Source organism: Chiloscyllium plagiosum, chromosome 14, assembly GCF_004010195.1.
Source record: "Chiloscyllium plagiosum isolate BGI_BamShark_2017 chromosome 14, ASM401019v2, whole genome shotgun sequence".
Lineage (NCBI taxonomy): Eukaryota > Metazoa > Chordata > Chondrichthyes > Orectolobiformes > Hemiscylliidae > Chiloscyllium > Chiloscyllium plagiosum.
In genome coordinates this window covers 74,493,164-74,520,369 of record NC_057723.1, presented here as the reverse complement: position 1 = coordinate 74,520,369, position 27,206 = coordinate 74,493,164, and the positions used below count along the sequence as shown (strand labels likewise).

The 27,206-nt window shown below is 40.4% G+C and overlaps 1 long non-coding RNA gene across 2 annotated transcripts in view; it reads right to left on the bottom strand.

The window, feature by feature from the left end:
• The window catches only part of LOC122556807, a 61,123-nt gene extending 37,077 nt beyond the window's left edge, over positions 1-24,046 (bottom strand). For both annotated transcript variants that reach the window (XR_006313669.1, XR_006313668.1), the window contains exon 1: positions 23,810-24,046. This is a non-coding gene — a long non-coding RNA (uncharacterized LOC122556807). The remainder of the gene's footprint in view (positions 1-23,809) is intronic.
• Positions 24,047-27,206: the final 3,160 nt, after the last annotated feature.

Here is a 27,206-nt window from a genome sequence, read left to right as displayed (position 1 = left end):
ATGTTTGGAAAGTTAAAATCCCCTACCATAACCACCCTATTTTTCTTACAGATAGCTGAGATCTCCTTACAAATTTGTTTCTCAATTTCCCTCTGACTATTAGGGGGTCTATAATACAATCCCAATAAGGCTATCATCCCTTTCTTGTTTCTCAGTTCCAACCAAATAACTTCCCTAGATGTATTTCTGGGAATATCCTCCCTCAGCACAGCTGTAATGCTATTCCTTATCAAAAATGCCACACCCCCTCCTCTCTTCCCTCCCTTTCTATCCCTCCTGTAGCATTTGTATCCTGGAACATTAAGCTGCCAGTCCTGCCCATCCCTGAGCCATGTTTCTGTAATTACTATGATATCCCATTCCCATGGTCCTAACCATGCCCTGAGTTCATCTGCCTTCCCTGTTCGGCCCCTTACATTGAAATAAATGCAGTTTAGTTTATTAGTCCTACCTTGTCCCTGCCTGCCCTGACTGTTTGATTCAAGTAGTCTGCTTTGTAGCTTCATGAGGTTGACACTACATTTTTAGGTATGCCTGGTGCTGCTCCAGACATACCCTCCTGCATTCTCCATTGAAATAGGGTTGATCCCCTAGCTTGATAGCAATGGTTATGTGTGGACTATTCTGAATCTATGAGGTTGCAGATTGTTTTTGTGTATGCTTCTGTTGCTGCTTGGCTAGTCTGGAAGAGAGCTCTGAGCTGAAAATGTGTTGCTGGAAAAGCGCAGCAGGTCAGGCTGCATCCAGGGAACAGGAGAATCGACGTTTCGGGCATCAGCCCTTCTTCGGGCTTATGCCAGAAACGTCGATTCTCCTGTTCCCTGGATGCTGCCTGACCTGCTGCACTTTTCCAGCAACACATTTTCAGCTCTGATCTCCAGCATCTGCAGACCTCACTTTCTCCTGGAAGAGAGCTCTCCCAATCTTGTTCGCAAGGCTAAATATGCCATTGTTGTTTCCGATACATAGATTTTGGGTGGGTTTCATTGCTTTTTTTGGGACTGTCTGGCAGTCACAAGCCTTGCTAGGTACTTCAGAAGGGAACCACATTGCTGTGGATCTGGAGTCACATTAGTAGACTCACTAACTTGAAGAGTATTTAAAAGGTCATTGGATAGTCAGATGGACGAAATGGGATTCTAGGTTGGATGGTTTCACAGATCGGCGCAACACCAAGGGCCAAAGGGTGTTCTATGCACTGTAGTGTTCTATGTTCTATGTTCTATTAGGTCAGTGTGGGATCAGGCTTAAAAATGTTACCTCCAAACCAGATTGTTAAGAGCGAATCATTTACGGTTAATTGGGCACGGCAATAAGCAATTGAAGGAAATATGTAAAACTTTAATGTAAACTTAAAAAACATTTAATGTAAAAATCAGCATGTTTTGTCTGGAAGGTGATTGTGATGACTGTGGCTGGTCTTTGGAACAGACTGTTGTACGAAGACTCAAAGCCTCCTGGACCTGTTTTTGCAGAAAGGAATGTACTTTGGGAAAAGTGATGGCAACACAATCAGAACAGCAAGAATATTGGGTAGTTTTCCCAACTCAGGAAGAACCATTCACCATCAGACTGGGTCTGGGGAAACACATGGATTTCCAATCACTTGCTGCGCCGTGAGACTTGCTTGTTGAATATGTCCAATGTAGTTTAAGCTAATAGATTCACTCATTCGATTGCACATATTTAAATTAGATGAAGCTAACAAATTTGCTTTGTATCAAAGTGCACATGTCTATATCTATTTTGATCAGACCTGAGAGAACTCTTCCGGAACTTCCGGAACTTTTAACCTAACAATAGTCAATCTCCTTCCCTAAATGACATTAGTGAACCAGATGGGTCTTATCCAGGCAAATGGTTTCATGGTCATCATTTGATTCTTAATTCCAGATTTTGTTCCTGAATATAAATTTCCAACAACCATCCGGGCAGGATTTGAACCCGAATCCCAAGAACATTACCTGGCTCTCAGGATTCATAATCAAGTGATAATACCAATAAAACCTGGGGGCACAGGGTTGCAAAAGCTCTGTTACACTATACCTTTCCACTGCTAACACCTTCTGCTGCTTTGCGGACAAGAATTCTGCTGGACAATTTTCAACTGTAGCCAATTAACTGAATTGTCAGTTGTTGATCTGATGCCAATATTTAATAACCAGCGTGCTGTAGGAACGGGAACTTGCACAATGCAGTCAAAATATCTAAATGCCAAGCAGTTGGATTAAACAAGGCGAGAGAATTCAACGTGCAGTAACAGTTCCGTTTCCTCACCAACTGAAGTCCCCAGGAGCTGCTCTTCAGTTCCAGGAAGCCTGTACAATGTTCTAAATGCTGTCAGTGCTTTCTGTTGTATTCCAATTAGAGTCAAAGAGATGTACAGCACGGAAACAGACACTTCGGTCCAACCCGTCCATGCCGACCAGATATCCCAACCCAATCAAGTCCCCTTTGCCAGCACTTGGCCCATATCCCTCTGAACCCTTCCTATTCATATACCCAACCAGATGCCTTTTAAATTTTGTAATTGTACCAGCCTCTGCCACTTCCTCTGGCAGCTCAGTCCACACACGCACCACCCTCTGCATGAAAAAGTTGCCCCTTAGGTCCCTTTTCTATCATTCCCCCGCTCACCCTAAACCTATGCCCTCTAGTTCTGGACTCCCCCAACCCTGGGAAAAGACTCCATCTATTTATCCTATCCATGCCTCTTATGATTTTACAAACCTCTATAATGTCACCTCTCAACCTCCGACGCTCCAGGAAAACAGCCCCAGCCTGTTCAGCCTCTCCCTGTAGCTCAAACCCTCCAACCCTGGCAACATCCTTGTAAGTGTTTTCTGAACCCTTTGATTCAAACAGTAAAAAGACACATTGATGAATGCAGAATTCCTCTGCCCTTTGCCCTCCCTCACAGCAGTCAAAGTAATCTTTAAATAATCCACACAAAAATGACTGAAACAATTTAATGGTAGTCCATTGGCAGAGATGTATTATTTTCCAGTACATGTTCTTTGTGACCTGTCTCGCAAATTTATTCTTTAACTTTTAAAGTCAAATGAAGTACGGCCTATTGATGTCAAGGAGCGGTTTGTTGAATATCAGAGCGCTCTCTCTGATTTCTTCCCAACTGGGATAACCTGAGGTAGTTGTCAGATGGGTTAGCCTGTCAATGTCCAGTGGGTGGCTGTGAATTTCTGTTTTCAAAACAGCAGAAGGTGGAAAGGTTGAGGTGGCATGCTGGTTAGATGGCTCGCACTGCTGCCTCACAGCGCCACAGACCCACATTCAATTCCAGCCTAGGGTGACTGTCTGTGTGGAGTTTTCTCCAGGTTCTCTGGTTTCCTCCCACAGTCCAAAGGATGTGCAGGTTAGGAGGATTGGCCATACTAAATTGCCCATAGTGCTCAGGGATGTGTAGATTATGTGCACTAGTCGGGGGTAAATGTAGAGATTTGGATGGGTTACTCTTTGGAGGATCTGTGTGGACCTGTTGGGCTGAAGGGCCTATTTCCACACTGTAGGGATTCTAATTCTATACTGTAGCAAAGATTTTTCAACCTTGCCCCCACCCCCTCTGAATACAGCACTGATCTTTAAGCCGCACTGTTCGATATTTGTTAATGGTGAATAAACAAAGTGAATATGAAGATACCTCTCAACATTACTGAAGTGGCACAAAGAATTTTTCAAAAGTTAACTTGCAGATACCATATATACTCAAATATTAGTCAAATGTTTTGGATTGTTTTTTAAGGTTAAATGTATGGGGCCGACTCTTACATGGATGCAATGTTTGGGGGGCTGAAATTCATGCCCGTCAAAATTCATACTGTATCATTAGCAGAAGCCTAATTGATCTCTAAATGAAATAAACAAAATGAATTATGGTAATTCTGAAAGCCTGGAGCGGATCTCAACAGCAAGCAGATTGGGAAGACTAAGAGCCGAGCAACGGGTAGACTAGAAAGCTGGAGCTGGTCATGACGGCCGGCACACTGGCCCATAAACGTTGATCTGTTATCTGTGAAGAACAAGGGTCAACTTTTACACGAGATATATGGAGAATACCAGGATATTTGACTAAAGATAGGCGCTCGACTTTTACATGAGATCGACTATCACTCGAGTATATACGGTAGTTTTCAGAAAGGAGGCATCCAAACTTCATGCAATTCCCAATCGATGTGACTACAAAGCCACCATAAAAAATCAGCGTTCACTTCCTCCATAGACAATGCCAGGCGTATTGAGCATTGCCAGCGTATCTGAGCTTCTCTATTTTGGCTTTCGTGCTAAAGGTCCACAACAGCTAGATGCTAAAATGGTAAGTTAAGAGACTGGGTCTGAAGGGGCGAGCTAAAAGCTGATGCTTTCTGAACTTGTGAAATCCAACTGAACGTTCCCATTTTCTGGAGTGTTTCAATTATTGCCAAGTCGCTTGTTTATTGCCAACCTCTGTTTAAACTGCTATATCATCACTTCAAAACTGAATGGTTCCCATTCTAAAACAAAACAAAGAACTGCAAATGCTGGAAATCTGAACCCGACAAAGACAGAAAGTATTCTGGAGAAACTCAGTAAGTCTGCCAGCAACTGCGGAGTGAGAAACAGACCAAATGTTTCGAGTCCAGATCTGTTCTGAAGAAGGGGTCATGGACAAAAAACCCTATTTCTCTCTCTATAGATGCTGCCAGACCTGTCGAGTTTCTCCAAAAAATGTCTGTTTTTGTTTGCTAGGAGAAAGTGAGGACTGCAGATGCTGGAGATCAGATTCGGGAGTGTGGTGCTGGAAAAGCACAGCAGGTCAGGCAGCATCCAAAGAGCAGGAGAAACAATGTTTCGGGCATAAACCGTTCATCAGGAATGAAGCTTCTGTGGGTAGAGAGATAAATGGAAGGGGGTGAGACCTCTCTTAAGTCCTACCTTTCTATGGTGCATTTATCAATTCAAGTGTAAGTGAATTTTTAACAATGTTCAGTGTCTCAGTCGCTCACCTGGCAGAACACTATTATTTACAAATATTTGATGTCCATTTTGTAAAATTTTTAAAAAATATATTTTTCTGTCGTCTTCCTCTCTCTCAATTCCATCTTTCATTTCCTCTAATTAAATTATTTTCTATACATGATTTAAAAATGAACCATTCAAACATGCTTCCCGGTTCATGTTTTTACATACAGGAATTTCCCTTCAGAAGCAGAGCAATCGGATCATGTGCACCTGAAACCCACACCATGTGGAAAATGGGTGCTCACAATATTTTAGAGTTTTTTTACCAATTACTGACCTCGGAATAGGCTCAATGGCATTCCAGACTGGAATGCCAAGGAGGCTTTCCAGGTTGAGAACATTGCACACAAAGTGCCCCAGACTTGGAGGTGTCCTCTCTCCAAAGTAACATTTTGAGTAAAACATTAGTGGCACCAGCTCAGCTTAGAAATGAGATGTTGGAAGGGGTGGGGGCACATTGAGTGCAGGAGAGTGTGATCATTTGCTGTAGCTGAACTCACACAGAAAGGATAGCTTCACTGGCCCACATCGCTACCAACTGGGCAGCATAGTGGCTCAGTGGTCTGGATGGGATACCCTTCAGAGGGCTGGTGTGTACTTGTTGGGCCGAGTGGCCTGTTTCCACACCGTAGGCATTCTATGATTCTATGAAAACTACTGCACCATTTTTCATCTTGAAATTTGTACTCTTGGGTTTGAACAAAGGGAGCCAATGGCCTGGTGATATTATAAGAACATAAGAACTAAGAGCAACAGTAGGCCATCTGGCCCTTCAAGCCTGCTCCCCCTTTCACTAAGATCATGGCTGATCTTTTCATGGACTCAGCTCCACCCACCCGCCCGCTCACCATAACCCATAATTTCTTTACTGTTCAAAATATTATCTATCTTAGCTTTAAAAACATTAACGACGGAAGCCTAAACTGCTTCACTGGGCAGGGAATTCCACAGATTCACAACCCTCTGGGCGAAGAAGTTCCTCCTCAACTCAGTCCTAAACCTGTTCCCCATATTTTGAGGCTATTCCCTCTTGTCCTAGTTTCACCCACCAGTGGAAACATCCTCTCTATCATATATATGTTTTAGAATTGAGGACCATGTCTAGTGTGTGAAAGTTTGGAGGTGACACTAAGATGAGTGGCAGAGCAAAGTGTGCAGAGGACTGTGAAATTTTACAGAGGAACATAGATACTTTGAGTGAGTGGGCAAAGGTCTGGCGGGTGGAATACAATGTTAATAAATGTGAAGTCATCCATTTTGGTAGGAGTAACAGTAAAAAGGATTATTACTTCAATTGTAGATTGGAACTATGCAGAGGGAGTTGGGTGTCCTTGTGCATGAATATCCTTGTGCAAGAAGGTTGGTCTGCAGGTACAACAAGTAATTAGGAAGGCAAATAAAAATTTGTCCTTCATTGCTAAAGGGATTGAGTTTAAAAGCAGAGAGGTCATATTCCAGCTGTACAGGTTGCTGGTGAGGCCACATCTGGAGTACTGTGTGCAGTTTTGGTCTCCTTACTTGAGAAAGGATGTACTGGCACTGGAGGGGGGACACAGGAGGTTCACTAGGTTGATTCCGGAGTTGAGGGGATTGGCTAAGGAGGAGAGACTGAGTAAACTGGGATTATATTCATTGGAATTGAGAAGAATGAGGGGGGATTTTATAGAAACTTATAAAATTATGAAAGGAATAGATAAGATCGAAGTAGAGAGGATGTTTCCACTGGCAGGTGAAACAAGGACATAGTCTCAAAATTACAGGGAGCAGATTTAGGACCGAATTGAGAAGGAACTTCTTCACCCAGAGGGTTGTGAATCTATGGAATTCCCTGCCCAGTGAAGTAGCTGATGTTACTTCAGTAGATGTTTCTAAAGCTAAGATAATTTTTTGAACAGTAAAGGAATTAAGTGAGAGGGTGGGTAAGTGGAGCTGAGGCCACATAAAGATCAGCCATGATCTTATTGAATGGGGGAGCAGGCTTGAGGGGCCAGATGGCCTACTCCTGCTCCTAGTTCTTATGTTCCTATGTGACCATATCCATTCCCTCCATAGTTTTATATGTTTTTACGGTGGCTCAGTGGTTAGCACTGCTGCCTCACAACACCAGGGTCCCAGGTTCAATTCCAACCTCAGATGACTGTCTATGTGGAATTTGCATATTCTCCTCGTGTCTGTGTGGGTTTCTTCCCACAGTCCAAAGATGTGCAGGTTAGGTGAATCAACCATGTTAAATTTCACATAGTGTTAGTTGCATTAGTCAGAGGGTGGGTTGCTCTTCTGAGGGTCGGTGTGGACCTGTTTTCACACTGTAGGGAATCTAATCTAATCTGTGATGTTGCTTCTCTTTTAACAAGGTTATGCTGTCGCTGGCATCTTTTTCAGAGGGGCCATAAAAGACACAGACTCTGAAAAGCCAAATTTGAAGGGTTTTAGAGTCAATTTGATTACAGCTAGCAGATACTGCTTCAGGCAAAAGGCTTTCATGTTTTTACAAAAAACACTTGTACAATGAAAGGAAAGTGGTCGGTTTTCCCAGCTCAACTTTTCTCTGGTTTTTTAGCAGTCTGGCTGTTCACTGAAAGCAGTCAGGCAGCTTTGAGGCTGCTGGATCAAGAAACAGCTACATGGAAGAGGGTGTTCCATACTGCCATCTCTCTCTTTCTCTCCTGTCAGACCCTGGGTTTGATTTTACCTTTTGTGCCAAGGGATGTTTATGGGGATTGTAGCAAGTATTTGGAACAGCATCATTAAGTTGGGATTGTCTGTTGAGTTTTCAGATAGGCTAAGTTATTCTGTATTCTGTTCTCTTTTCTTTTCATCCGGTAATCTTGTAAATAAATCCTGTTTTGTTTAAAACTGAGTGTTTTGACCAGCTGCAGCCCTCCTGGAATATCAGCGTTACACCTGCTTAAAGCAACTAGCAAAGCTAGGGTCTGGGCTACTTTCATGAAATATTTTGAGGGGTTCTGGCCTGGTCCATAACAGATCCCCCCTATTTATTCTAAATTCCAATGAATATAATCCCAATCTAGGGAGAAAGAGAGGATCGCAGATGCTGGAGGTCAGAGTCGAAGAGTGTGGTGCTAGAAAAGAACAGGCAGTCAGTCAGCATCCGGGGAGCTGGTGAATCGATGTTTTGAGCATAAGCTCTTCATCAGGAATTCAGAATGAAAAGTTTATGCTCCAAACATCAATTCTCTCTGCTACCTGATCGACTGCGCTTTTGCAGCACCCCCACACTCTTCGACTACAATCCAAGTCTACTCAGTGTCTCCTCATAATCCAATGCTATCAATTCCAAATCAACTCAGTGAACCTCCTTTGTACCCCGCCCAGTGCCAATACATCCTTTCTCAAGCAAGGAGACCAAAACTGTACACAGTACTCCAGGTGTGGTCTCACCATCACCTTGGACTGCTGCAACATAACCTCCCTGCTTTTAAACTCGATCCATTTAGCAATGAAGGGCAAAATTCATCACTGGGCTATTAATCCAGAGACCCAGCTAATGTTTGGGGGGGACCTGGGTTTGAATCCTTCCACAGTAGGTGGTGGAATTTGAATTCAATAACAAACAAGAATTGAGAGTCGAATGATGGCCATATCGAAAAACCCGTCTGGTTCACTAACATCCTTTCGGGAAGGAAACTGCCATCCTTATCTGGTCTGACCTACATGTGACTCCAGACCATTAGCAATGTGATTCACTCTTAACTACCCTCTGGGCAATAAATGCTGAATCAGCCAGCCATGCCCTCATCCTGCAAATGAATTTTTAAGAAGTGTTTTATTATAGGTAAAGCCACTACAAAAGTTCTCTGTGCAAAATTGTAGTTTTCATGTAAATTCCCAATAATTTAATTTGCTTACACAAGCTTGCTGCATGAGGTAGTTCATGAGTTCTGCTTGATTTGCTCACTGGATTAGAATGGCAAAACACACAATTCTTGTTTGAAGAAAAATTTCAACTAAATATTGTTAGATGCAATCTTATATTTGCACAAAGGTTATCGCTCCTGTGTCAAACATTTGTTCCCAACATTACTAAACCAGACACTCTTGGCATTTGGCTTGTGACATCTTGCTGTGTTCCAACAGTGACTACACATTGTAATAACTTGAGGTATCCATAATGGCACGCAAAGGTCAGGCAAAATGCAATATCAACGCAGATGACTTTTTCTTGAAATTTGAATGTTGGCTTGTTTTGAATGCTTTCCTATATATACCTAGATGGGTCTCTCCTAAAGTATTGTAGAACAGGTGATTGCTAAATAGAATGACTTGCAGCAACTGTATAAGGGAACCCAATCTTGAACAATGCTTCAAATGGATTTTTATTAAACTTTATGTCCAATAATGCTTTGCTAAATTGCAAGTCGAAGTAATTACGATAATGGAAGACTAGAGGTGACAGAAGCCAATGAGCAACATATGTATAGTGTACTGTCTTGGACAGAGCATGTTGGTAGGGACTATAAATATAGAATGTTCAACCTTGAGCCAATTTGAGAAATGGAAATGAACACCCTTACAATTAGATGGAAATTGCTGAAGTTCAGTTCGTATTTCTGTGAGTGTTTAAATTAAATGGGTGATTCGGGGGGAAAAGAATTAAGATTTGGCCTGTTGACATCTTACTAATTAATATTCCTTCATTAAGGTATATTCCGTAATATATTAATTATCTACAATTGTAAAGATGATGTATGACATGTTTTAGAAATTGTCTGAATACTGATTATATCAATATGTGATTAGTAAAATGTGCTAATTTGCTATCTATTCCAGGTAGTACTTAATCATGTTGGCTGTTTAATGATAGGCCTAGGGGCATCTTATCCATTTAAACTTGGGATTGGGGATTTTTCCTGATTATACTTTCCATAGCAGATCAAATTACAGCAGGGAATTAGGCTCTGTTTTATTACAGACAACCCTATCCCTACACTAACCGTTTCAGTTACTCATTTGTATTGTTATCAGAGATCAAAATCACTTTGTTTTGGTAACTGAGCCTCACACACCAGATCTTTGCTATGTTTGCTGACCTCTGCTAAAATAATAAGTATCTCTGGATTAGACAAAAGTAATTGTTTCAAACAATGAAAGCAAAGATACACATTAGACGTTCTGGGTGTGGATTGAGGTCAGACTGAGTTGGGACTCGGGTCTAATACATTTGAAGACTTCATTGACCAGGGTCACTTGTGACCCACTGAATGAGGCTCTGGAAGATAACTACAACACTGTGGAATCCTGCTCAGACATATACCAATGATTCTGTCGTAGAGAGAAAATATGGGCCTCTATTAGTGCTGTCATTCCTTTCCATTACGACTCACAATAAATACTCAGTGGTAACCAAGCAACAAAATGACGTTGAAAGGAAGCAGACTTTTTTTTATCAATAGGAGAAATTAAATATAAACATTCCATTTCGGAATAACTAAATTCAGATTATTGCGCTATTTTACTTTCGCATCCCTGTTGCTGCAACTAAATTGTACACACATGCATAAACTTCTTGGTGAAATTAAGGGATGGAGTAAAGGTGCAAGTTAGCCCTGACCTTACTGAATGATGGGATAGTTTCGAGAGACTGGAGAGCCAACTGTTGCCCCAGTGTTCCATGTGCAGTGTCATTTTCTGTGCTACATTGTAGCAGTTGTGGGTGGAGAGAAATCCAGTGTCCCTCCTCAAAAATATGCAGCATTCTTCTTCATAGACTGATTTCAAAATGCATGCATGCAGATCCATTCAAGCATCACCTTAATTCTGAGTCCTTTTGGTATTTTTAAGTTACTCTTCAAAGTAGTAACTCTTCAAGCCATAAGTAACTTTAAAACTGGTCACACAAATATTTTTCTAATTGAGTACCTTTCTTCATTCATTCATTCACAGGATTCGAGTGTCGCTGGCTGGGCCAGCATTTATTACCCAAGGGCAGTTAAGAGTCAACCACATTGCCGTGGGTCTGAAATCACATGTAGACCAGACCAGGTAAGGATGGCAGTTTCCTTCCCTAAAGTGCGTTAGTGAACCAGATGGGGTTTTCTGACAATTGACCTGGATTCATAATCAACCTTAGATTCTTTTTCCAGGTTTTTATTGAACTCAAATACCAACATCTTGCTTCTGGTGGGATTTGAACCCAGCTCCCTGGAATATTACCTGGGTCTCTGGATTACCAGTGCAGCACTGAAACCATTAGGCCTTCGCCTCCCCCTTCTATTAGTGTGTCGATAATCTAAGTCTCTGAACACCCACCACTGACACTATATTAACATTGCTAATATCATGTGCCTTGGGCTGTTTCACTTCCATGTATCCTTCTTACTGGTATCAGTCTGTCTTCCTGATGCCGTGTGGGAAAGGACGCCCACGTGAATGTTTTGGCAGAAGCTGGGTTCAGTCTTGATAAACAATAAAGGCTTTTATAAATGGTGTTAATGAACTATTTATAGTATTGTTACATCTACTAAATAAGGTAGATAATTGTCTCTCATGAAACCTAAGCCTCAAGTTAAGCATAAGTGCATGTTCTATTAGCTGCATGTACTTGATGTTCTGACAGCTTGGATATAGTTGCGTAATGGGGTTATTCAATGGCCAGCACTGCTGTCCCACAGCACCAGCAACATGGGTTGTTCGATTCCACCCTCAGGTGACTGTCTGTGTGGAGTTTGCACATTCTCCATCATAGAACTAATCAAAGAATCCCTACAGTGTGGAAACAGGCCATGTGGCCCAATGAAGAGTGTCCCATTCCCCTACCCTATTACTTTTACATTTCCCCTCACTAATTCACCTCGCGTGCACATTCCTGAACACTATGGGCAATTCACCTAACCTGCACATCTTTGGATTGTGGGTGGAAACGTTCTCCCTGTGTCTGTGTGGATTTCCTCTGGGTGCTCCAGTTTCCTCCCATAGTCTAAAGATGCGCAGGTTAGGTGGATTGACCAGGCTAAATTGCGCCATTGTGTCCCGGGTTATGCAGGTTAAGTGTATTATCCATGGGAAATGTTGAGTTATAGGGTTGGGACTGGTTGGGATGCTCTTTGGAGGTTCAGTGTGAATTCAACAGGCCAAATGACCTGCTTCTATACTGTAGGGATTCCACGTAATTAACCCTTTCTGATGCTGTTTTATAGAAGATGAGAAACTATTTCTTGGGAATACTATTCTCAAATTAAAAATAAAAACTAACAAGGCTTCCCAGAATCCATTTCAGAAAATAACCACCATTTACATTTCTCTCAGCTTTCTGAAATTTTGGGGGACTTACCCATCAAACCGTAGAACAGAACCCAGGGTTTGGTGAACCAAGCAATCTGTGTGCCAACATTCCAAAATACCTTGTTTTCTGAATATCACTGCTGATACAGCAAAAACATCAGGCCCAGTCTGAACTGGTTGTGGGCTTCACCACTTAGTCAAAATAGGATGTAATTATAGGGAAGTCTAGAAGAGCAGAAAAATATACATTCACAAAATACAAGAAAGTGTGAACTAAGGCTAATAAAAATTCTGTGACATCATCATATAAAAACTTTACAAAACGTTAAATGTACTTAATATAATAGGAATTTCACTCCCTCTCTCTCCTCCACCCCTCTCTTTCTTTCTCTCTCTGTCTCTTTTCATGACTTGCACACAACTTGCTACACTAGCAGTTTCTTGGGGTAACCAATGCACAAAAGTCAAAGAAGATATTGCTCATAAGGACGGAGTGATCTCATGATCCTTATAAACCCCCGTCTGAGGGATACTCAACATGTCTTCGCAACTGATGAGCCACATCATTTTCCAATGGGAATAGGAGAGATTACATTGAATATCTGTCACTTGCTAGTAGACAACTGAATAAATGATTGGCATAAGTCTCCCAGATATAAAATATGTCATTACATTCTTGGCAAAAATCGTTTTTCTCCATTGACCAATCTCATTGGATCTGATGTGACATTAGTCAGTAGGGTGCTATACAAAGGCACAAGGAGGACCACATTCTATGAGTATATCAGATAATCTCCAACATTCTGACATCCAGTTACTGCGATGATAATACCTGCGGTTAGACCTCACTATTAATGCTTTCCTTTCAACCCTCCAATTGGATTACATCTAGAGAGTTTTGAGAAGATTTGTAGCTCAGGTTGAGGTTCTGAATGTAGGTTTACTCACTGAGCTGGAAAGTTTGTTTACAGTTTTTTGGACTAGATCTTTTTACTCTTTTTACAAATTTCTACTAAGTATACTGGATATCCACTGTCTGACGTGCAAAAATCTCTTAGCTCCTATTGACTTGCGATGGCTGCCATTAAATTTGCAAGTGAATAAGGTGATGATGTTGCTCAGTTAACAAAGTTACGTTATCCTTGTTTTTTTTCAGAAGGTGGTAAAGACACAGGCTCTGAAATGTCTAGGTTTTGATGGGTTTTCGAGCCAATTTGATAATAGCTAACAGATACTGCCTCATAAAAGGCTTTCAAGTTTTAAAAAAAGGATACAATGAAAAAGGAATGGCCAGTTCTCCCAGCTCAGCTTTATCTGGTTTGATTTGATTTTTGGCAGTCTGGCTGTTCACTGAAAGCAGTCAGGCAGACTTGAGGCTGATGATTTAAGAAACAGCTACATGGAAGAGGGTATTGCATACTGCCATATCTCTCTCTCCTGTAAGACCCTGTGTTTTCTTTTACCTTTTGTGCCAAGGGGTGTTTATGGGGATTGTTGCAAGTATTTGGAACAGCATCATTACTTTGGAACGGTCTGTTGGGTTTTTGGATAGTTTAAGTTCTGTTTTCTGTTATCTTTTATTTGGTAATCTTGTAAATAAATTCTGTTTTGTTTAAAACTGAGTGGTTTGACCAGTTGCATCCCTACTGGGATTTTAGTGTTTCACCTGCTTAAAACAATGAGTAAAGTTAGGGTCTAAGCTACTTTCTTGAAATATTTTGAGGGGTCTGGCCTGGTCCATAACAGTAGGAGGAACTGAAGGAATTTAAATCACTGTAAAGTGAGGTGGGTACTTATCTATCGACAGCTGGCATAAAAAATTTCTTGAAATTGTGTTGCCACAAGTTATTAGTCATACCAAGCTGAATAGTCAGCATTCAATTACACTCATACAGGGGCTAGAGAGGAATAGTGATCCTCTTTTATATTGTAATTTTTAGCAGGGTTATACCTGGGCAACAAAAACAGAGGTAGCTGGAAAAGCTCAGCAGGTCTCACAGCATCTGTGAGTTCTGAGGAAGGGTCACCGGACCCGAAACATTAACTTTGATTTCTCTTCACTGATGCTGCCAGACCTGCTAAGCCTTTCCAGCAACATCTGATTTACAGCAACCACAGTTCTTTCTTTCGGTTTTTATTACTTCAGAATTTGGGTAAAAGCTGCTGAATGCTGGAACAATCCATGGAGTACCCCCCACAGTCGGACTCATTTCCTTTATCTGGGAAAAGGAAGCTTTAAGCTGAATTCCTCCTTGAACTTTACCATGTAATTGTTTCTTGAAGGAAGGAGGGTAAGTCAGAGAGAGAGCCAAATGCATCTAGTTCACACAAAATAGCACCCATGTAGGGGGGGGCCTGAAGAACGCAGCATTGAAATATGGGAGACTGTCCTAGTGGTATTATCACTTGATTGTTAATCCAGAGACACAGGTAACGTCTGGGGATCAGGAATCGAATCACGCCATGACAGGTGGTGGAATTTGAATTCAATAAATATGTGGAATGAAGAATCTAATGATGACTGTGGATCAATTGTTGGAAAAGCCCATCTGGTTCATTAATAGCATTTAGGGAAAGAAAATGTCAACCTTACCTAGTCTGGCATATATGTGACTCCAGACCCACAGCAATGTGCTTGATTCTTAACTGTCCTCTGGGCAATTAGGAATGGGCAATAAATGCTGGCCTAGCCATCGACATCTTCAATGAATTTTAAAAAATACTGGGAGTCATGTCATGGAGAATACTGGGAGAATGTCCAAGGAAAATCTGACTGCAGATCTGTACTCGATTTTTGTTCCTAATTTGTGACAGAGCGAAAGGGACACTTTTTGAATCCTCATAAAATTAATCTCACGGCTACAACATATGATTTCTGAAAGATTGCAGTGGCATTAGCTGCTAAAGACAAATGGTTAGCTCTCTTTGATTTATCAGGTTTCAAATGTAAATTGTTGTCGCACAGATAACCTTTACTGAGGCCTTGCTATTAGTTGAGGAGTGTCAAAATACAATCGTCAGCTGAACTGATTGCATTTATTTTTAAGGCGATGTTAGTGCATTTTCCATCAATTAATGAGTTTTTGAACATGCGTCTGTATTTAAGAGAGCCATGAGTAAATATTGATTATGTGGTGATGGGTTGTATTTCAGATTAAGTGCAGTAAAGAAAATGGAAGGCCTTTAATCTCAAATGATCTGATATTTTAGCCGTAGCTAAATATAATTTCTGATGATAAATTTCTTGCAAAATTCCAACTATTCAGAAAATGGCATGCTAAATTCCTACCATTAGAGTGGAGTTCTTTATCAGTGAACAGTTGATCCCTTCCATTCCCTCTATCTCCACTATATCCTTTAAGTGGTTTATGAGGTTCTATGTATTCAAAGACACCAGGTTCAACTTTAGTCTGTATGTGGCTATAGATCAGACTAAACCCCTCAAAATATATCAAGGAAATAGACTAGACCTTAACTATTTTTATTTTTAAAAAAGCAAGTGGAAGGCATTGTGTTCAGAATACAATTTGTTTGGTCAATCTACCAGGATTGAAGCAAAACACACTTTACTCTTACACAATAGTTAAAATACAAATGAAAGTAAGAAAAATTGGAATAACAACTCTAAAGGCCGAATAATAGATTATTTAACTACTAAACAGCAACTGGGTTCCAATATAGTAACATCCCATTAACACGCCCATGACAAAGGCAAATTCAGTGGAATCAATTATCTCACATGCAGTCCAGCGGGAAAGAACATCAAGAGAAAACTCTGACAGAGACAGAGAGAACTCAGGTGTTTTGCCTGGCAGGGAGAGATGTTTAGCAGCTTCCATACCCCAACAGGGACTGAAAGTTAAACTAAAATCCTGGTTCTGTGGGAGCTTGACACTATCCCTTCTCGCTACTTAAAAGAAAAACCCAAGGCCTCACAAGCTGTTTAATGGTTTGGAACAGACTTTCTCCATAAAACAAAGGTTAAAATATACCTCTTAAAGCCATTGTATCATCACAATGTGATTAAATAGTTTACTCTAGAGCAACAGTCACAATATTAAAAAATATCTCTGATAAGGCTTCATGAAAGATTTAAAAGGATGTTGCCGTGGTTGGAGGGTTTGAGCTAGAGGGAGAGGTTGAATAGACTGGGGCTGTTTTTGCTGGAGCTGAGGGGCGACCTTATGGAAGTTTATAAAATCATAAGGGGCAAGGACAGGGTGAATAGACAAGGTCTTTTCTCTGGCCGAAGGAGTCCAGAACGAGATGACGTAGGTTTAAGGTGAGAGGGGAAAAATTTAAGAGACCTGAGGGGTAACTTTTTCACACAGAGGGTGGTGCGTGTATGGAATGAGCTACCAGATGAAGCAGTGGAGACGTTTAATTACAACATTTAAATGGCATCTTGATGGGTACATGAATAGGAAGGGTGTAGAGGGATATGGGCCAAGATTAATTCAGGATATCTGGTTGGCATGAACGAGTTGGACCGAAGGATCTGTTTCCTTGCTGTATATCTCTTTGACTCTATGACTCTATTTCCCTGGTGTATGACAGAGAAATCGTTTTAGCTAGGTTTCTTGCTCCTTTATCACAGTTCCATTCCATTTTCCAGCCACTTAATCCTGCTGGAAATGTACATGTGTGTGTGTTGGCATAATCTGGCTCTGATACCACCCACTGGCAAACAGTGACCAGTTGGATAATGGCCACTGTGGTGAAGTAACAGGACTGCAGATACTAATGTAACCATATAAAGCAAAACCATCAAGGAAAAACCGGGAGAGTATTGGTGCAACAAAGTTTTTGAAATGTGAATGTTGCAAAGCGCTTAACAGTTGTACTGATGTGTGGCACAAAGCAGCTAGGGAAATAGTCTTGAGATAATTGTCATTAAGTCTTTTATGCTTAATTGAGGATATACTTTAATGTTTACGTCTGCACGAAATAAAATGAAAAACTTGCTGATGTAAAATGTGTGTTGCTAAATCACGATGTTCTCTCACACTCTGGGTAGACTTTTGTCTTGTGTTGCAAACTCTAATTGGACAAGTCCTCAATGTAACTACATTAAATACGGAAAGTGCCAGAGAAACTCAACACATCTAGCAGCACTTGTGGGTAGTTAACATTTCGAGTCCAGTAAGATTTTATTTGGAACTGGAATAGGCTGGGGCTGTTTTCTCTGGAGCTGAGGGGTGACCTTATAGGGATTTATAAAATCATGAAGGGCATGGACAGGTTCCCACGGAAGGTCCCAGGCCAACTGAGTTCCTCCAGCATTTTCTGTATTGATTTTAGATTTCCAGCATCCACAATCCTTTTATTTTAATGTAATTACATTTACTTCTTTTAAATGCTGCTTTGTTTAAAACACAAAAATGCAAATATTTTGACCAAAATGTAGTTTGTATCATTGAAAATAAGTATCGTGTACAGTCACGTCACGCTATGCTACTGGATTGGTAACCCAGAGGCCAGGGCAAATAATCCAGGTAATATGGCAGTGAGAGGATTTAAGTTCAGTTAAAACTGGAAATATGATCCTTTTAGATTATCATAAAACGTCCAACTGGATCAGTCTTGTACTTTCAGATGAACTGCAGTCCTGCTGTTTAACTGCCAACTGTTCTGGTTTGGAATTGCGATTCAGTAAGGCTCTTCTATCTAATGCAGCAATAGTTATGTTAACTCCCGTGTCATAAGAACTAGGTATGGGTCACATAGAAATATTGAATAAACACTTATTACAACACCTAATTCTACAACTACTACAATCACCGGCACTTCTGTGTATGGGATAGTATTGAGTGATTCAGACACAATGTGTAACATGTTTTTAACAACAGGGTATATGTCGAGTGGACCCAGTTATGATGTGAGTCTGAGGCACTTATAACCCTTTGTTTATGTGTTGTGATACAGATATGATATCACAAACCTGTCTCTTAAAGGCTAACTGCATACTAACTGTGTGTCAGAAGTGTGATGGAATGCTCCCCATTTGCTTGGATGCTCCAACAAAATTAAGAAGCTTGATTCCATCCAGGACAATACAGCCTGCTGGACTGGCACCACTTCTACAAGCATTCAGTCAACCCCCCACCAACTCTTGTATTATCTACAAGATACACTGCAGAAATTCACCAAAGATCCTCAGACAGCACCTGCCAAACCAACAACTGCTTAACATCTAGAAGGACAAGGGCAGCAGATATATGGGAGCACCACCATCTGCAGGTTCCCCTCCAAGCCACTTACCACCCTGATTTGGAAGTATATTGCCATTCCTTTGCTGTCTCTGGGTCACGATCCTGGAATTACCTCCTGAAGGGAATTGAGGGTCAACCCACAGCACGTGGACTGCAGCAGTTCAAGAAAGCAGCTCACCGCCTCCTTTGCAAGGGGCAACTAAGGACAGGCAGTACATATTGCCCCAAGCAGCAACACCCACATCCCACACTAAACTTACAAAACACTACAGTGGTTATGCCACTCCCAGTCTGACATCAGAGTAATTGGTTCTTACTTAGTCACTGTACTAGCCTTTAAAAAATCACTTACTTGTATTATAATTCAATAAATGTTAGTTATAGAGTCAAAGAGATTTACAGCATGAAAACAGACCCTTCAGTCCAAATCATCCATGCCGACCAGATATCCTAAATGAATCTAGTCCCATTTGCCAGCATTTGGCCCATATTCATTTAAGCCCTTCCTATTCATATATCCATCCAAATGCCTGTTAAATGTTGTAATTGTACCAGCCTCCACCACTTCCTCTGGCAGCTCACTCCACACATGCACCACCCTCTGCATGGAAAGGTTACCACTCAGGTCCTTTTTAAGCCTTTCCCCCCTCACCTTAAACCTGTCCCATCTAGACTTCCCCACCCCAGGGAAAAGATCTTGGCTATTTACCTTGTCCATGCCCCTCATGGTTTTAAACCTTCTGTAAAGTCACCCCTCAGCCTTCAATGCTCCAGGGAAAACAGCCCCAGCCTATTCATCCTTTCCGCATATCTCAAGCCCATCAATCCTGGAAATGTCCTTGTAAATCTTTTCCGAACCCTTTCAAGCTTCACACATTCTTCCGATAGCAGGGAGACCAGAATTGCAAGCAGTATTCCAAAAGTCGCCTAACCAATGTCCCGTACAGGTGCAATACGATGTCCCAACTCCTATACTCAATGCACTGACCACTAAAGGCAAGCGTACTAAACGTATTCTTCACTATCCTGTCTAACTGGGACTCCACTTTCAAGGAACAATGAACCTACACTCCAAAGTCTCTTTGTTCAGCAATACTCCCCAGGACATTACCACTAAGTATATAAGTCCTGCCCTGAGTTGCCTTTCCAAAATGCAGCACCTCACATATATCTAAATTAAACTCCATCTGCCACTCCTCGGCCCATTGGCCCATCTGATCAAGATCCTGTTGGACTCTGAGGAAACCTTCTTCGGCCTCCACAACATCTCCAAAATTTGTCAACAAAATCCAAACATGTCGAAGAAGAATTGTAGTCAGTCTGGCATATTGAAAGTTTGAGTCCTGATTTGTTTATAATGGAACTAGTATTTTAAAAATCTGTAACGTTAATAGCAATAGGTCTTTGTAAATTAATTACCATTTCTAAAAAAAATCACATTGTCATCTTGATAAGGAGAGTCACAAGGAGCAGGCATTTTGCAGTCTAAGGTCAGTAAAGTAACAAAATGGATTCCCATGATTTAAGATTTGGTTTTATTTAACAAATATTGTCAGTTTATAAAATGGAATGAGCAACAAGGGAGAATGTTGGATTCTGAAGAGAAACACAAGGAGATGGTGGATATGCACATCACATCCGTCAAGATCCAAAAGGTGACAAATGCAGAAAATAATGTTTTCTCACATCTAAAACCTCTCCTCTTTCTTCAGAGATGCTGTACTGATTGACTTGCTTTTCCGTTTCCAAAGCTGATAGTTAAGTATCAATCATCCATTGTGAAATAAAGTAACTGTTCCCCTTCATATCCATGACCTACCTCCAGTTAAACAGAAACAGAAATTGCCAGAGAAACTCAGTAGCATCTGGGGACATAAACCAGAGTTAACATTTTGAGCCTTCTCCAGAACCAGTTTGAAATGCTACCAGGCTTGCTAAGTTTCTCCAGCAATTTCTGCTTTTGCTTCACATTTCCAAAGTCCGCAGTTCTTTGTCTTACATTAGCTTCAAATATATGAAGCTCAGTAATTGTGCTATGTTAAATCAATAATATAATGAATCTCAAGAGTCTGACTGTATGACTCTTGAATGCAATGAGTTGCTGAATTGATCTGGATGGAAGTAATATAATGGGGCAGACTTTCCACTTGCCATCTTTACAATGGAAATAAAAATTGAGCGATTCTGTAACGGGCAATTAATCCTCAATGTCCATAAGGTATGTTGGAAACCAACCCCAATAATCTGTTCTATTGGCTTTGATGCATAAGCATTTTTTTAAGGTGAGAGGAGAAAGATATAAAAAGGACATGGGAGACAAACATTTTACACAGAGAGTGGTTCGTGTGTGGAATTAACTTCCAGAGAAGTGGCAGATACAGGTACAGTTGCAACATTTAAAATACATTTGGATAAGTTGATGAATAGGAAAGGTTTGAAGGAATATGGTCCAAGCACAGGTAGGTGAGACTACCTTAGTTTGGGATTATGGTCAGCGTGGACTGGTTGGATAGAAGGGTCTGTTTCTGTGCTCTATGACTCTGTGACTCTATAATTGTGCATATTATCTGAGGGCTTCAGTAACATGATCTCTATATAATGGTCATCTTGCAAAGTTTTCTTGAAAAATAAGTCAAATATATCAAATTCATGTAAGTAGTGATAGGAAAAGGTTGACGTAGTGAGTAAACAGTAATCCGAACAGACTAACTATGCTTGCATCCATATGAAGTGTGCTCATAAAAGACATATTAATGTTAGTTTGTTGCTAATATGTACTCAAAAAGAGTTCTATAATTCTTACATTGATAGACTACCTTGTTTCATTTACAACTGTTGTAATACAATGGCTTAAATAGTTCATTTTTACAATACAGGTATTTTGCAGCTATGATTCTTTATGTGGAACAAGATATAGCATAAGATTATAAAGGTGTGATCTATGTGCAATTATCATTTTTCAATGGGCCCTATTTGTTAAAGATGCTCAGCACAAATTGATTTGGATGCAATCTGCTTCCTTATAATTCCAAGTAGTTTTAATATCAATCTATTCAACTGTTTCTACCTAAAAAAACTTACCATTAAGTTGCTTTCATATGGTAGATATTTTGTTGTCAATTAATGTATAATTTAATCTATGTGATGGATCAATGCCTTCTTAAATGTCTGACGCAGTTCACAAAATAATGAGGTTCTTCTGTCTGCTTTTGTGTACCTTCACAAATTCTACATGTACAGAGACAGTCCGACAGAAGGGTACAAAACTGCTGTGTTACATAATGGGAATATGCCTTTCTGTATTTTTGTCAAATTTGTAATATTATCATGCTCATGAAACTTCACTCTCTTTTCAAAGAACAACTGCTGTGAACATTTTTGTTCATGGATCATTAATTGCAGAGAGATGTGGAGCCGGGGTGGGTCAGCAACAATTTAAGGTAGAATAATTGTCTTCATTGATGTGTGATGTGCAATTGTCTGTAAACTGATGCCTTATGTTTATTACCATTTGTCGGTCTTAACTACATACATCATTTACTCAAAACATTTGGCCAGATATCCTCCAGATTGCTACAAACGCCTCCAGAATAAGTGACATTAACTGTCTACAGATAATGCTCACACCAATTTTTCTAACCTTCTTTCCAGTTGACAGTATGCAGAATATATTTAGTTTTTATTTAAATTATATGATTATAACAATTATATGATTAATGCTAATATCCTGACTTAGTTCTGTAAATTCTTTTTTTCTTATTTCATGTCAGCTACCAGCATCGAAAATGCCCTTGAAGTCTTGCAGTGCAGTGGTAGTGTCTCTGCCCTCTAGGCTAGAAGATGCAGGTTCAAATCCTACCTACCTCACATTTCTTACCATGCCCTTGAAAAAAAATTCCACAGAAATTCTCTTGCTTTTGAGAATAGACCTACAACTTGCTAAGTAGGTAACTGTTCAGGTGGGGCAAATGAAAAACTGGCAATCGTACGTGACACAAACTGGCCCCAAATCTATTTGAAAGAAGTGGGAAACCACTATATTTAAGGAAAAATAAGGCTGGATTATTCCAAATGAAGAGAATCTGAGTTTTAAAAATGAGAGCCACTTTTCTAGTTAGTTATTTATGTACAAATAAAGACATCTTAAAATATAGCTGGAGGGAAATGACTCTTTAGTTACATAAAATAATTCATACCAAGGTGAAGAATGCTTTATTTTACCAAAGTTGACCGCAAAAATGTCTCCTTTAGTATTGTACTTAAACAGTAAAATTACTATTTGCTGTAAATGCTCTTTGTCCAGGAAATACTTTTATCGCACACTACAACAATACAATTAAGAAATTTTGGGTGAAGGAACAATTTTGCAAATGCTACCACTTGTGAATTGACTGTGTCAGTTGTGAGGAGAAGGGTTTGGCTGCAAATCAAATACTCGTGAGACATAAGTGCAAGGAAGCTTCTTGTGAATCAAAATATGAAAAAAATATGTAATGGCCACTTGTATTGAAAGTGGTTTGAACTGCCAAAAACGGGCAGTTAGCATTTTGGAATCAGATCTATTTTTTAGAACGTGTTTCTGTCAAACATTTAAATTTTTTGTTAACATTTAAGTAGAGCTACAGGACAGAAGATGGCCAATCCTTTGATAATAGCATTAATTAACCTCTTTATTTTAAAATAGAGAAAATCTTGAAATAATTAGATCTCATTTCTCTATTATATGGGAATACTTTTTAAAATAATACTCTGCAAGGATGAAAGATTTATTGGCGTGAATTAATTTGCCTTCCCCAAATTTTCGCATATGAAGAACTAAGTTTAAAGTATCACCATTTCTCACCAAAGAACTTAAAATATAAAACCATGTAAAAATTTTGACATTGTTGGTCTATTTCTCCTTTTCAATATGAGTTTTCATAAGTCTATACACTCTAATGATTATTGTATATAAATTCCATATGTTTGTTATATTAAGAGACTATACAGAGATAGCTATAAGTGTCATATGTATATGATCTTGGAATATTCTGTGCCTAGTGTAATTAAACATTTTAATAAATAGTACTTTAACATATTTGATAAAACATAAATATTTGCCATGAAACTGAAGCCTTTTTAATTGTTTCCAAAATTTAATTTCTGAGCATTTTTAAATGGTAAGATTTACGAATTTGATTGCATCCATGTCACATTTCAATTATTTCTTCTCATTTGTAAAGATTACACAACCTTTGCAGAAACCAATGCAATTAATAAGAAAAGGAGATCACTGGCATCAATTAGCTGTTTTGCCAATCTTGATCTAGTTTTAACATATGCAAAAGAGTTCAAATTACCTTGTGTTTTCAGCTCCAGAAATTTCAATGACAAAGCTTCTCTCAGTTTCTATCTCTACCTTGATTGTCGCCTCTTATTCTTGTCTGTTCCATCCTCATCGATAAAACTTACTCATGATGATTGGGCAGTTTCCTTTACCTTCCCCCTCTCGTAGTCACCCATTACACATCATTTTCTAGTCGATTACATTTGAATGAAATAACTGCATCGTGTGTTTAGATTTACTGAACACCTACGTTGGACATAATACGTGACTAGTTCATAAACATTTGTGTATATAAAGGAAAATGTGCTGCTAATTTGCATAAGCGTGGATTCCATTCACATGTCTTGATGCAGTTTTAGCTGTGGGAAATTCCCCTTGTATCCCGACTCATTTAAAACTCATGACATGATGGCAGTTCAAAACCTCTTTGATTTAGCCACTTGTACAGTATGATAACATGCAAGTCTCATTAAGTAACCCGAGGCTTATATTGATTAGAAATAGAGTTATTCAAGAAGGAAAATTCAAAGAAAAAGTTACGGTTTCCTTTTGAAAAGTGTTAGATCAGGCGTAAATTCTAAGAAAACCCCAGCAGTGTAACAAAAAAGGAAGTAATGGTCGATCACTTGATACTGCAGCTTCCTGAGTGTAAACTCCGTGGGTAGATTCGGGGAAATCCTGAAAATTATCACTGGAACATAGATGTTTGGTCACATTTTAGACAAGAAGTAAAGTTTCAGTAGAAATGAGTTGCATGCTGTGAACCGGAGCAAATAGAATAAAGCAGCCTTGATAATTAGGAACCATGTACACTTGCACTGTACTCCACTGAAAATTACTGAACTTTCTGCACTAGAACAATGAGCTTTATAGAAGCTTTAAAGTATCATCGGAAATTTTTCCAATGGGAATGAGAGGACTTTGAGGAAAAGGCCCAAGTAAAAGAGGTGTGCATGTGTTTAGTAGATTTAACAACTTGGAATGTGGTCCATTGACATTTTAAAACTTACAGATGCAACAGATGTAGTGTTCTAAAGAGAGAAAAGAGAAACCCACAGCAATTCTGTTCTCTTAATGTAACAAATACTTGGAAAGCATGTAAGATGGCGGCAGCGGAGAAGCAGCACTGAGTCCAAGCTCTTGGCCTAGAGCTCATCTGCTTAGAATCATAGAATCCCTACAGTGTGGAATCAGGTCCATCGGCCCAACAAGTCCACTCCAACCCTTCGAAGAGTATCCCACCCATAGCCATTCCCATTACTCTACATTTACCCCTGACTAATGCACTTAACCTACACAACCCTGAACACTATGGGCTATTTAGCACTGCCAATCCACCTCATCTGCACATTTTTGGATTGTGGGAGGAAACCAGAACACCCAGAAGAAACCTACACGGACACAGGGAGAATGTGCAAACTCCACACAGACAGTCACTCGAGGCTGGAATCAAACCCGGGTCCCTGGCGCCGTGAGGCAGCAGTGCCAATCACTGAGCCACAGTGCCACCCCTTTGTCTGCTTTTCTTTTTAAAAAGTCTTTCTCAATGTCCTCTGGAGGGCGAGAGTAGGCCCAGCCTCCTGAGTGTCTGAGGCGGCAACGGCGAGACCCTTGAGGGAGGAGAGTGAGCCCAGCGTGCGGGCAGGGCAAGCCGTGAGGCAACATAGGCCCAACGGCAAATGATGGTACCTGAGGATTGGCAACTTCCATGTTAGTTGGCTCAATGTGATAGTGGTGGTGGTGGTGGTGGTGGTGGTTCAGAGTCAGCTCAGAACTCAAACGCAGATGGACTTAGAATTGTAATCCACCTAACCTGCACTTCTTCGGACTGTGGGAGGAAACCCACGCAGCCACAGGGTGAACGTGCAAACCCCACACAGACAGTCGCCCGAAGCTGGAATTGAACCTGGGTCCGTAGTGCTGTGAGGCAGCAGTGCTAACCACTGAGCCAGCATGCTGCCCCAAACCTGTTATAGTTCCAGATAAGATGCTCCAAATTGTTAAGCTTTTGGGTGAGACGGGATGAATTGGTTCCCTTTGTGACTTGTTTGGTCATAACAAAGTTCACTTAATATGGATCCCTTCCCTTGTGGAGGCCTTTCTCTCACGGCAAATGAGTTGACGTGTGAAAAAGTAGCCAATTTACCCAGGCTTTATTGAGTTAACAAAACAGTGTGTTGATTAGTTCCTAAACGTGACAAGAAACAATGAACAACACTCATATCTGGACATTCGGAATAAGAAGTGATCCAAAAAGATAAACATTTTGTATTAAAATACTTCTCTGAGTTGGAGGTAGTAAAATGTTGTACCATCCCGTTGAATGATATTGGTTTGTATTGATGTGGTCAATTATGGAGTTACACAGCACAGAAACAGGCCCTTTGGCCCAACCTGCCCATTCCAACTCGGTTTTCCAAACTGAACTAGTCCCATTTGCCTGCTTGGGGTCCATGTCTCTCTAAATCTCTTCTATCCATGTATCTGTAATCAGATGTATTCAAGATTCTTGGCCATGCAGGTTAATTTAAATTTTTCTGTCCTGCTTCCTTTTAATGGTTGCTGGCTGACAGCACTGAGAGAGAGGAAGTGTCTTTTCCTCTGTTAAGCACCCCTACCACAGGAAATAACCATTTTTAGGGTGTAAACTTCGAAGTCCACTGGTTCACATGTTAACACATCAGGCCACTAACACACGAAAACATTTCTGAACCCTTTCTTTGTATATTCCCAGAGGGATAAAATACAGACCTGTCTACAGACGATGGCTTCCTGCTGAGTGAAGATTGAGTAGGCAGCCTCTCATTATCTCTTCCTTTTTAGTCTTTCTGTTTGAAGTTTCCTTGACTGTGCACAGGCGTGACATTCCATGGGTTCACCCAAGACTTGGCCAACAGTCAGTGTGTTTACATCCAGAGACATCTTTTGGCTGTAGCTGTCCTCTTTTAACAAACACATGCAGGAGTTGAAATTTTAATGTGCATATGAGTACTTTAGGGTTCTGATCCAGAGTCACGATACTCTCTGGTGGTTGGAGACACACACTGCAGAAAGGAAGATGGTTGCAATTATTGGATTTCAGTCACCTCCAGCCACAGGACATTACTGCAAGTATTCCTCACTGCAGTGTTGTAGCTTTTACCATCTTTCAACTGCTTCATTAATAACTTTCCCTCCTCCTTAATAATTAGAAATGGGCAAGTTAGCTAATGACGACGATACAACATTCTGCACATTTGCAACTCCTCAGATGCTGAAGCAGTCCATGCCTAAATGCAACAAAGTTAAAAATCACACAACACCAGGTTATAATCCAACAGGTTTATTTGGAAGCACTAGCTTTCGGAGCACTGCTCCTTCATCAGGTAGCTAGTGGGGCAGGATCATAGGACACAGAATTAGACTTGTAC